Raw genomic sequence first — 12575 nt, forward strand, 5'->3', positions numbered from 1 at the left:
TTCACCCGATCGGAACCAAAGCAGTGCAGAAATGTTCTTTGGAGTCTGAAGATCAATAATTATCGAAAAAAAGTCGAAATTTCGATTCCTGGTCGCTAGGGGGTGATAAATTAATGTTGTGGGAGGAGCCTATTTTACTAAAATGGCTATAACTCGAAAAGGAAATGAGATATCTTCACCAAACTTGGTACACATGTGTAAGAGTTCAATCTGGGGTCATAGTAAAAAAATGTCGACGATTGATCACTAGGTGGCGCTATAACATGAAAAAAAACATGAAAAGGGCTATGACCACGTGACCGTTTGTCCGATTGACTTGAAAATTGGTATGCAGTGTCTTGGTCCAAGGTGCCATGTATGTCTATGAGGACTTTGGCGTATCTCGAAAAACATGGCCGCCATCGACCAATGAAATTTGAGCACCTATTAGACAAGGTTAACGGAGGCCGATCGGAACGAAACTCGATGGGCATGTTCAACTCATGGCCCTAGAGGTCTGTAAGAATTTTGAAAGAAATCGGCCACTAGTTGGCGCTAACGAGTTTTATGGCTCTGTAATCACGTGGTGTTACACTTATTGTCACAAAATGCATATCATTTGATAGATCTGCTCATGCTGAACAACTTTGCCTCAAGAACCATTGCTGTCAATCAAACCGTTCATTAAATATTCGCAATTATGTTAAAAACCTACTTTTGCGAACTAGTCCTAGGTTTTTTGCCCGATCGGAACAAGACCAGTCTAGGGTAATTCTCTGGACTCTCTAGATCAATAATTATCAAAAAAAGTTCAACTTTAGCATTTTTCGCATGGGTATATTGGGTCATAATGAAAATGGGCGTGGCAAAATGCATTTAAAAGCCTATAAATCCTAAACGAAAACTCAGAACTTCACAAAAATTGGTGAGCATATGTACCATAACAGTCTAAACAAGCATGTAAAATTTCATGAAGATCGTACGATAGGTGGCGCTATAACTGTTAAAAAGCTTTGAAAACCATATATTTCCTATGGTAAATTGCCTGTTTTGGCTGTAAATGGTCTTTTCCATCTATTATTTCAGTGGTTAAAAGCTTTACAAATAAAACTTAATGTCTTAAATGCTTATGTGCTTAAAGGCCTTAAATGCTTGAACCCCGATAAATGCTGCTTGCAGCTTTAATTATTATTATTATTATTATTCTGCCGTAAAACGCATCGTGCAGCCCAAACCGTAAGGGCTAGAGCTTTGAAACTTTGCCATATGGTAGTACAAAAATCGAGGAGAGGTTATCAAATTATGACCCCGATTGGCCCATAGGTGGCGCTATAGCAACCAAAAGCGCGAAACTGCTCATAACTCCTAGACCGTAAGTCATAGACTCAAGTGTCTTATATCATTGGAAAGCTGGACGCCTGACGAACAAAACGTATATCTCCGATTTTATTTCCGCCATGATAGATTTTCCGCCATTTTGAATTTTGTCGAAAATCTACTTTTGCGAACTAGTCCCTGGTTTTTTGCCCGATCGGAACCAAACCAGTGCAGAATTGTTCTCTGGAGTCTGAATATCAATAATTATCAAAAAAAAAGTTGAAATTTCGATTCACGGTCGCTAGGGGGTGCAAAATTAACGTTGTGGGAGGAGCCTATTTTACTAAAATGGCTATAACTCCAGAAGTAAAAGAGGTATTTTAACCAAACCTGGTACACATGTGTAAGACGTCAATATGAGGTCACGGTAAAAAAATCGCGGCGATTGGTCACATGGTGGCGCTATAACATGAAAAAAACATAAAACAGGCTATAACCACCTGACCGTTAGTCCGATTGACTTGAAAATTGGTATGCAGTGTCTTGGTCCAAGGTGCCATGTATGTCTATGAGGACATTGGTGTATCTCAAAAAACATGGCCGCCATCGGCCAATGAAGTTTGAGCACCTATTAGACAAGGTTAACGGAGGCCTATCGGAACGAAACTCGGTGGGCATGTTCGACTCATGGCCCTAGAGGTCTGTAAGAATTTTAAAAGAAATCGGCCACTAGTTGGCGCTAACGAGTTTTATGGCTCTGTAATCACGTGGTGTTACACTTATTGTCACAAAATGCATACCATTTGATAGATCTCCTCTTGTTGAACAACTTTGCCTCAAGAACCATTGCTGTCAATCAAACCGTTCATTAAATATTCGTAATTATGTTAAAAACCTACTTTTGCGAACTAGTCCTAGGTTTTTCGCCCGATCAGAACCAAACGAGTCTAGGACAATTCTATGGACTCTCAAGATCAATAATTATCAAAAAAAAGTTGAACTTTTGCATTTTTCGCATGGGTATATTGGGTCATAAAGAAAATGGGCGTGGCAAAATGCACTCAAAAGCCTATAAATCCTAAACAAAAACTCAGAACTTCACGAAAATTGGTGAGCTTATGTGCCATAACATCATTAACAAGCATGCAAAATTTCATGGAGATCGGACTATAGATGGTGCTATAACTGTTAAAAAGCTTTAAAAAACACATATTTCCTATGGTAAATTGCCTGTATTGGCTGTAAATGGACTTTTCCATCTATTATTTCAGTGGTTAAAAGCTTTCTAAATAAATCTTAATGTCTTAAATGCTTATGTGCCTAAAGGCCTTAAATGCTTGAACCCCGATAAATGCTGCTTGCAGCTTTAATTATTATTATTATTATTATTATTCTGCCGTAAAACGCATCGTGCAGCCCAAACCGTAAGGGCTAGAGCTTTGAAACTTTGCCATATGGTAGTACAAAAATCGAGGAGAGGTTATCAAATTATGACCTCGATTGGCCCATAGGTGGCGCTATAGCAACCAAAAGCGCGAAACTGCTCATAACTCCTAGACCGTAAGTCATAGACCCAAGTGTCTTATATCATTGGAAAGCTGGACGCCTGACGAACAAAACGTATATCTCCGATTTTATTTCCGCCATGATAGATTTTCCGCCATTTTGAATTTTGTCTAAAATCTACTTTTGCGAACTAGTCCCTGGTTTTTCGCCCGATCGGAACCAAACCAGTGCAGAATTGTTCTATGGAGTCTGACGATCAATAATTATCGAAAAAAAGTTGAAATTTCGATTCATGGTCGCTAGGGGGTGCAAAATTAATGTTGTGGGAGGAGCCTATTTTACTAAAATGGCTATAACTCCAGAAGTAAAAGAGGTATTTTAACCAAACTTGGTACACATGTGTAAGAGGTCAATCTGAGGTCACGGTAAAAAAATCGCGGCGATTGGCCACATGGTGGCGCTATAACATGAAAAAAACATAAAACAGGCTATAACCACCTGACCGTTAGTCCGATTGACTTGAAAATTGGTATGCAGTGTCTTGGTCCAAGGTGCCATGTATGTATATGAGGACATTGGCGTATCTCAAAAAACATGGCCGCTATCGGCCAATGAAGTTTGAGCACCGATTAGACAAGGTTAACGGAGGCCGATCAGAACGAAACTCGATGGGCATGTTCGTCTTATGGCCCTAGAGGTCTGTAAGAATTTTGAAAGAAATCGGCCACTAGTTGGCGCTAACGAGTTTTATGGCTCTGTAATCACGTGGTGTTACACTCATCCACACAATATGCATATCATTTGATAGATCTGCTCATGCTGAACAACTTTGCCTCAAGAACCATTGCTGTCAATCAAACCGTTCATTAAATATTCACGAATATGTCTAAAACCTACTTTTGCGAACTAGTCCTAGGTTTTTCACCCGATCGGAACCAGACCAGTCTAGGACAATTCTCTGGACTCTCTAGATCAATAATTATCAAAAAAAAGTTGAACTTTTGCATTTGGATGGCTGTAATAGGGTCATTTATAAAATGGGCGTGGCAAAATACAGTCAAAAGCCTATAAATCATAAATGAAAATGCAGAACTTCACAAAAATTGGTCAGCATATGTGACATAACATCATTAACAAGCATGCAAAATTTTATGGAGATCGGACGATAGGTGGCGCTATAACTGTTAAAAAGCTTTAAAACCATATATTTCCTATGGTAAACTGCCTGTATTGGCTGTAAATGGTCTTTTCCATCTCTGATCATATAATTTTCATATCATAATGTTCAAAACTAGTGCAATACAATTCTCTGGACTCACTAGATCAATAATTGTCAGAAAAAGTTGAACTACTTCATTTGGATAGCTATAATAGGTTCACTTCAAAATCTGGCCTTTACCAAGTGTCCCCGAAAGCCTATATCTCTTTAATCAATGCTCAGACCTTCTTAAAAACAAGTCAGAACGTGTGAAATATCACCCTGAACAAGCATGAAAATTTTCAGACAGATCGGACAAAATTTGCCTCTATAACAGTTAAAAAGGTGAAAATGATATGAATTAATGGCATGTTAAGCCAATAAGTGGTATTTTACTGCCCCCTGCTGTTTAAAATAGTCATTTTCTCATATTGGTATTGGTATCAGCCATGGTAAATCATGATAAATGATGGTGTGTGTGTGTGTGTGTGTGTGTGTGTGTGTGTGTGTGTGTGTGTGTGTGTGTGTGTGTGTGTGTGTGTGTGTGTGTGTGTGTGTGTGTGGTACAAATATAACAAAAATTTTATTTTCCAACATGAAAACAAACATAACAGAGTGCTAGTGCACAAACAATAACCGACAATGATAATGGATGAGAGGGGAACTTAAATACACAGATCAAGACAAGGACAACAGGTGACGGTTATGATGATGAGGAGCAGGTGATGATGAGGAGCAGGTGCAGGTGATGACGACAGATGGTGAATGTGATGAAGACAGAAGGTGAATGTGATGAAGGTGAATGTGACACCAATATCACTGAAACATTTGTGTGTGTGTGTGTGTGTGTGTGTGTGTGTGTGTGTGTGTGTGTGTGTGTGTGTGTGTGTGTGTGTAGCATTATTGTGTGTAGCATATGTAGCAAGTGTGCATTATTGAGTTAACATGGAAACACTGGTTTGCTTTAGTGCAGAAAACTGGTCAAAATCATGAGGTTTAAAGTGAAAGTGAGCCAATAAGTGGTCTTCTACTGCCCTCTGCTGGCCATTCTACTTATTAATTAAATTTTTCCACATGTGCTTGCATTTATACTTGAATACACACTAAAAATCACTAATATAGCAATAACTATTATAACACAATCATATTTTGTCAGTGTTAATCACTTTATTTGCACTGACACTTCAAATAATTGCTAGTAATGTGATAAATCAGGCTAGAAACATGGTAAATCAAAGTAAATAATACTAGATTGTCGTTTATCTCCTGGTAAATAATACTAGAACGTGGTATATCATGGTAAATCATGGTTAACTATGCTGTGTGTGTGTGTGTGTGTGTGTGTGTGTGTGTGTGTGTGTGTGTGTGTGTGTGTGTGTGTGTGTAAGCATGCATTGAGTTAACATGGAAAAACTGGTTTGCTTTAGTGCAGAAAACTGGTTTAAAGTGAAAGTGAGCCAATAAGTGGTCTTCTAGTGCCCTCTGCTGGCCATTCTACTTAATAATGAAATATTTTACAAGTGCTTTTGCATTCATACTTGGACACACACTAAAAATCACGTATATAACTAACTATTATAACACAATAATATTTTGTCAGTGTTCATCACCTCATTTGCACTGACACTTCACATAATTGCTAGTAATGTGGTTAATCATGCTAGAAACATTGTAAATCATAGTAAATAATACTGAAATGAGGTGTATCAAGGTAAATCATGCTAGAATCCTAATAAATCATTCTGGAACATGGTATATGATAGTAAATCATGCTAGAATCATATTAAATAATTCTAGAATGTGGCAAATCGTTGTGGGAGGAGCCTATTTTACTCAAATGGCTATAACTCAAGAAGTAAATGAGATATCTTCACCAAACTCAGTACACATGTGTATGGGTTCAATTTGAGGTCACAGTAAACAATTTTATGGAGATCGGACCATAGGTGGCGCTATAACTGTTAAAAAGCTTTAAAACCATATATATCCCATGGCAAATTGCCTGTATTGGCTGTAAATGGTCTTTTCCATCTATTATGTCAGTGGTTACATGCTTGCTAAATAAATCTTAATAACTTTTGATGCTTTTGTGCTTAAATGCCTTAAAGGCCTTAACTGCTTGAACCCCGATAAATGCTGCTTGCAGCTTTAATTATTATTATTATTATTATTATTCTGCCGTAAAACGCATCGTGCAGCCCAAACCGTAAGGGCTAGAGCTTTGAAACTTTGCCATATGGTAGTACAAAAATCGAGGAGAGGTTATCAAATTATGACCCCGATTGGCCCATAGGTGGCGCTATAGCAACCAAAAGCGCGAAACTGCTCATAACTCCTAGACCGTAAGTCATAGACTCAAGTGTCTTATATCATTGGAAAGCTGGACGCCTGACGAACAAAACGTATATCTCCGATTTTATTTCCGCCATGATAGATTTTCCGCCATTTTGAATTTTGTCGAAAATCTACTTTTGCGAACTAGTCCCTGGTTTTTTGCCCGATCGGAACCAAACCAGTGCAGAATTGTTCTCTGGAGTCTGAATATCAATAATTATCAAAAAAAAGTTGAAATTTCGATTCACGGTCGCTAGGGGGTGCAAAATTAACGTTGTGGGAGGAGCCTATTTTACTAAAATGGCTATAACTCCAGAAGTAAAAGAGGTATTTTAACCAAACCTGGTACACATGTGTAAGACGTCAATATGAGGTCACGGTAAAAAAATCGCGGCGATTGGTCACATGGTGGCGCTATAACATGAAAAAAACATAAAACAGGCTATAACCACCTGACCGTTAGTCCGATTGACTTGAAAATTGGTATGCAGTGTCTTGGTCCAAGGTGCCATGTATGTCTATGAGGACATTGGTGTATCTCAAAAAACATGGCCGCCATCGGCCAATGAAGTTTGAGCACCTATTAGACAAGGTTAACGGAGGCCTATCGGAACGAAACTCGGTGGGCATGTTCGACTCATGGCCCTAGAGGTCTGTAAGAATTTTAAAAGAAATCGGCCACTAGTTGGCGCTAACGAGTTTTATGGCTCTGTAATCACGTGGTGTTACACTTATTGTCACAAAATGCATACCATTTGATAGATCTCCTCTTGTTGAACAACTTTGCCTCAAGAACCATTGCTGTCAATCAAACCGTTCATTAAATATTCGTAATTATGTTAAAAACCTACTTTTGCGAACTAGTCCTAGGTTTTTCGCCCGATCAGAACCAAACGAGTCTAGGACAATTCTATGGACTCTCAAGATCAATAATTATCAAAAAAAAGTTGAACTTTTGCATTTTTCGCATGGGTATATTGGGTCATAAAGAAAATGGGCGTGGCAAAATGCACTCAAAAGCCTATAAATCCTAAACAAAAACTCAGAACTTCACGAAAATTGGTGAGCTTATGTGCCATAACATCATTAACAAGCATGCAAAATTTCATGGAGATCGGACTATAGATGGTGCTATAACTGTTAAAAAGCTTTAAAAAACACATATTTCCTATGGTAAATTGCCTGTATTGGCTGTAAATGGACTTTTCCATCTATTATTTCAGTGGTTAAAAGCTTTCTAAATAAATCTTAATGTCTTAAATGCTTATGTGCCTAAAGGCCTTAAATGCTTGAACCCCGATAAATGCTGCTTGCAGCTTTAATTATTATTATTATTATTATTATTCTGCCGTAAAACGCATCGTGCAGCCCAAACCGTAAGGGCTAGAGCTTTGAAACTTTGCCATATGGTAGTACAAAAATCGAGGAGAGGTTATCAAATTATGACCCCGATTGGCCCATAGGTGGCGCTATAGCAACCAAAAGCGTGAAACTGCTCATAACTCCTAGACCGTAAGTCATAGACTCAAGTGTCTTATATCATTGGAAAGCTGGACGCCTGACGAACAAAACGTATATCTCCGATTTTATTTCCGCCATGATAGATTTTCCGCCATTTTGAATTTTGTCAAAAACCTACTTTTGCGAACTAGTCCCTGGTTTTTTGCCCGATCGGAACCAAACCAGTGCAGAATTGTTCTCTGGAGTCTGAATATCAATAATTATCAAAAAAAAGTTGAAATTTCGATTCACGGTCGCTAGGGGGTGCAAAATTAATGTTGTGGGAGGAGCCTATTTTACTAAAATGGCTATAACTCCCGAAGTAAATGAGGTATTTTCACCAAACTTGGTACAAATGTGTATGAGTTCAATCTGGGGTCACAGTAAAAAAATAGCGGTGATTGGCCTCATGGTGGCGCTATAACATGAAAAAAACATAAAACAGGCTATAACCACCTGACCGTTAGTCCAATTGACTTGAAAATTGGTATGCAGTGTCTTGGTCCAAGGTGCCATGTATGTGTATGAGGACATTGGCGTATCTCAAAAAACATGGCCGCCATCGGCCAATGAAGTTTGAGCACCTATTAGACAAGGTTAACGGAGGTCGATCGGAACGAAACTCAATGGGCATGTTCGGCTCATGGCCCTAGAGGTCTGTAAGAATTTTGAAAGAAATCGGCCACTAGTTGGCGCTAACGAGTTTTACGGCTCTGTAATCATGTGGTGTTACAAATATCCACACAATATGCATATCATTTGATAGATCTCCTCATCCTGAACAACTTTGCCTCAAGAACCATTGCTGTTAATCAAACTGTTCATTAATTATTCACGAATATGTTAAAAACCTACTTTTGCGAACTAGTCCTAGGTTTTTTGCCCGATCGGAACCAGACTAGTCTAGGACAATTCTCTGGACTCTCTAGATCAATAATTATCAAAAAAAAGTTGAAGTTTTGCATTTGAATGGCTGTAATAGGGTTATTTATAAAATGGGTTTGGCAAAATACACTCAAAAGCCTATAAATCATAAATGAAAACTCAGAACTTCACAAAAATTGGTCAGCATATGTGACATAACATCATTAACAAGCATGAAAAATTCTATGGAGATCGGACGATAGGTGGCGCTATAACTGTTAAAAAGCTTTAAAATCATATATTTCCTATGGTAAACTGCCTGTATTGGCTGTAAATGGTCTTTTCCATCTCTGATCATATAATTTTCATATCATAATGTTCAAAACTAGTGCAATACAATTCTCTGGACTCACTAGATCAATAATTGTCAGAAAAAGTTGAACTACTTCATTTGGATAGCTATAATAGGTTCACTTCAAAATCTGGCCTTTACCAAGTGTCCCCGAAAGCCTATATCTCTTTAATCAATGCTCAGACCTTCTTAAAAACAAGTCAGAACGTGTGAAATATCACCCTGAACAAGCATGAAAATTTTCAGACAGATCGGACAAAATTTGCCTCTATAACAGTTAAAAAGGTGAAAATGATATGAATTAATGGCATGTTAAGCCAATAAGTGGTATTTTACTGCCCCCTGCTGTTTAAAATGGTCATTTTCTCATATTGGTATTGGTATCAGCCATGGTAAATCATGATAAATGATGGTGTGTGTGTGTGTGTGTGTGTGTGTGTGTGTGTGTGTGTGTGTGTGTGTGTGTGTGTGTGTGTGTGTGTGTGTGTGGTACAAATATAACAAAGGTTTTATTTTCCAACATGAAAACAAACATAACAGAGTGCTAGTGCACAAACAATAACCGACAATGATAATGGATGAGAGGGGAACTTAAATACACAGATCAAGACAAGGACAACAGGTGACGGTTATGATGATGAGGAGCAGGTGATGATGAGGAGGGTGATGAGGAGCAGGTGCAGGTGATGACGACAGATGGTGAATGTGATGAAGACAGAAGGTGAATGTGATGAAGGTGAATGTGACACCAATATCACTGAAACATTTGTGTGTGTGTGTGTGTGTGTGTGTGTAGCATTATTGTGTGTAGCATATGTAGCAAGTATGCATTATTGAGTTAACATGGAAACACTGGTTTGCTTTAGTGCAGAAAACTGGTCAAAATCATGAGGTTTAAAGTGAAAGTGAGCCAATAAGTGGTCTTCTACTGCCCTCTGCTGGCCATTCTACTTATTAATTAAATTTTTCCACATGTGCTTGCATTTATACTTGAATACACACTAAAAATCACTTATATAGCAATAACTATTATAACATAATCATATTTTGTCAGTGTTAATCACTTTATGTGCACTGACACTTCAAATTATTGCTAGTAATGTGGTAAATCATGGTAAATCATGGTTAACTATGCTGTGTGTGTGTGTGTGTGTGTGTGTGTGTGTGTGTGTGTGTGTGTGTGTGTGTGTGTGTGTGTGTGTGTGTGTGTAAGCATGCATTGAGTTAACATGGATAAACTGGTTTGCTTTAGTGCAGAAAACTGGTTTAAAGTGAAAGTGAGCCAATAAGTGGTCTTCTACTGCCCTCTGCTGGCCATTCTACTTATTAATGAAATATTTCAACATGTGCTTGCATTCATACTTGAATACACACTAAAAAAATCACTTATATAGCAATAACTATTATAACACAATCATATTTTGTCAGTGTTAACCACTTTATTTGCACTGACACTTCAAATAATTGCTAGTAATGTGATAAATCAGGCTAGAAACATGGTAAATCAAAGTAAATAATACTAGATTGTCGTTTATCTCCTGGTAAATAATACTAGAACGTGGTATATCATGGTAAATCATGGTTAACTATGCTGTGTGTGTATGTGTGTGTGTGTGTGTGTGTGTGTGTGTGTGTGTGTGTGTGTGTGTGTGTGTGTGTGTGTGTGTGTGTGTGTGTGTGTGTGTTGTGTGTGTGTGTGTGTGTGTGTGTGTGTGTGTAAGCATGCATTGAGTTAACATGGAAAAACTGGTTTGCTTTAGTGCAGAAAACTGGTTTAAAGTGAAAGTGAGCCAATAAGTGGTCTTCTACTGCCCTCTGCTGGCCATTCTACTTAATAATGAAATATTTTACATGTGCTTTTGCATTCATACTTGGACACACACTAAAAATCACGTATATAACTAACTATTATAACACAATAATATTTTGTCAGTGTTCATCACCTCATTTGCACTGACACTTCACATATTTGCTAGTAATGTGGTTAATCATGCTAGAAACATTGTAAATCATAGTAAATAATACTGAAATGAGGTGTATCAAGGTAAATCATGCTAGAATCCTAATAAATCATTCTGGAACATGGTATATGATAGTAAATCATGCTAGAATCATATTAAATAATTCTAGAATGTGGCAAATCGTTGTGGGAGGAGCCTATTTTACTCAAATGGCTATAACTCAAGAAGTAAATGAGATATCTTCACCAAACTCAGTACACATGTGTATGGGTTCAATTTGAGGTCACAGTAAACAATTTTATGGAGATCGGACCATAGGTGGCGCTATAACTGTTAAAAAGCTTTAAAACCATATATATCCCATGGCAAATTGCCTGTATTGGCTGTAAATGGTATTTTCCATCTATTATGTCAGTGGTTACATGCTTGCTAAATAAATCTTAATAACTTTTGATGCTTTTGTGCTTAAATGCCTTAAAGGCCTTAACTGCTTGAACCCCGATAAATGCTGCTTGCAGCTTTAATTATTATTATTATTATTATTATTCTGCCGTAAAACGCATCGTGCAGCCCAAACCGTAAGGGCTAGAGCTTTGAAACTTTGCCATATGGTAGTACAAAAATCGAGGAGAGGTTATCAAATTATGACCCCGATTGGCCCATAGGTGGCGCTATAGCAACCAAAAGCGCGAAACTGCTCATAACTCCTAGACCGTAAGTCATAGACTCAAGTGTCTTATATCATTGGAAAGCTGGACGCCTGACGAACAAAACGTATATCTCCGATTTTATTTCCGCCATGATAGATTTTCCGCCATTTTGAATTTTGTCGAAAATCTACTTTTGCGAACTAGTCCCTGGTTTTTTGCCCGATCGGAACCAAACCAGTGCAGAATTGTTCTCTGGAGTCTGAATATCAATAATTATCAAAAAAAAGTTGAAATTTCGATTCACGGTCGCTAGGGGGTGCAAAATTAACGTTGTGGGAGGAGCCTATTTTACTAAAATGGCTATAACTCCAGAAGTAAAAGAGGTATTTTAACCAAACCTGGTACACATGTGTAAGACGTCAATATGAGGTCACGGTAAAAAAATCGCGGCGATTGGTCACATGGTGGCGCTATAACATGAAAAAAACATAAAACAGGCTATAACCACCTGACCGTTAGTCCGATTGACTTGAAAATTGGTATGCAGTGTCTTGGTCCAAGGTGCCATGTATGTCTATGAGGACATTGGTGTATCTCAAAAAACATGGCCGCCATCGGCCAATGAAGTTTGAGCACCTATTAGACAAGGTTAACGGAGGCCTATCGGAACGAAACTCGGTGGGCATGTTCGACTCATGGCCCTAGAGGTCTGTAAGAATTTTAAAAGAAATCGGCCACTAGTTGGCGCTAACGAGTTTTATGGCTCTGTAATCACGTGGTGTTACACTTATTGTCACAAAATGCATACCATTTGATAGATCTCCTCTTGTTGAACAACTTTGCCTCAAGAACCATTGCTGTCAATCAAACCGTTCATTAAATATTCGTAATTATGTTAAAAACCTACTTTTGCG

This window comes from Scardinius erythrophthalmus (assembly GCF_964197995.2).
Source record: "Scardinius erythrophthalmus genome assembly, chromosome: 7".
NCBI lineage: Eukaryota > Metazoa > Chordata > Actinopteri > Cypriniformes > Leuciscidae > Scardinius > Scardinius erythrophthalmus.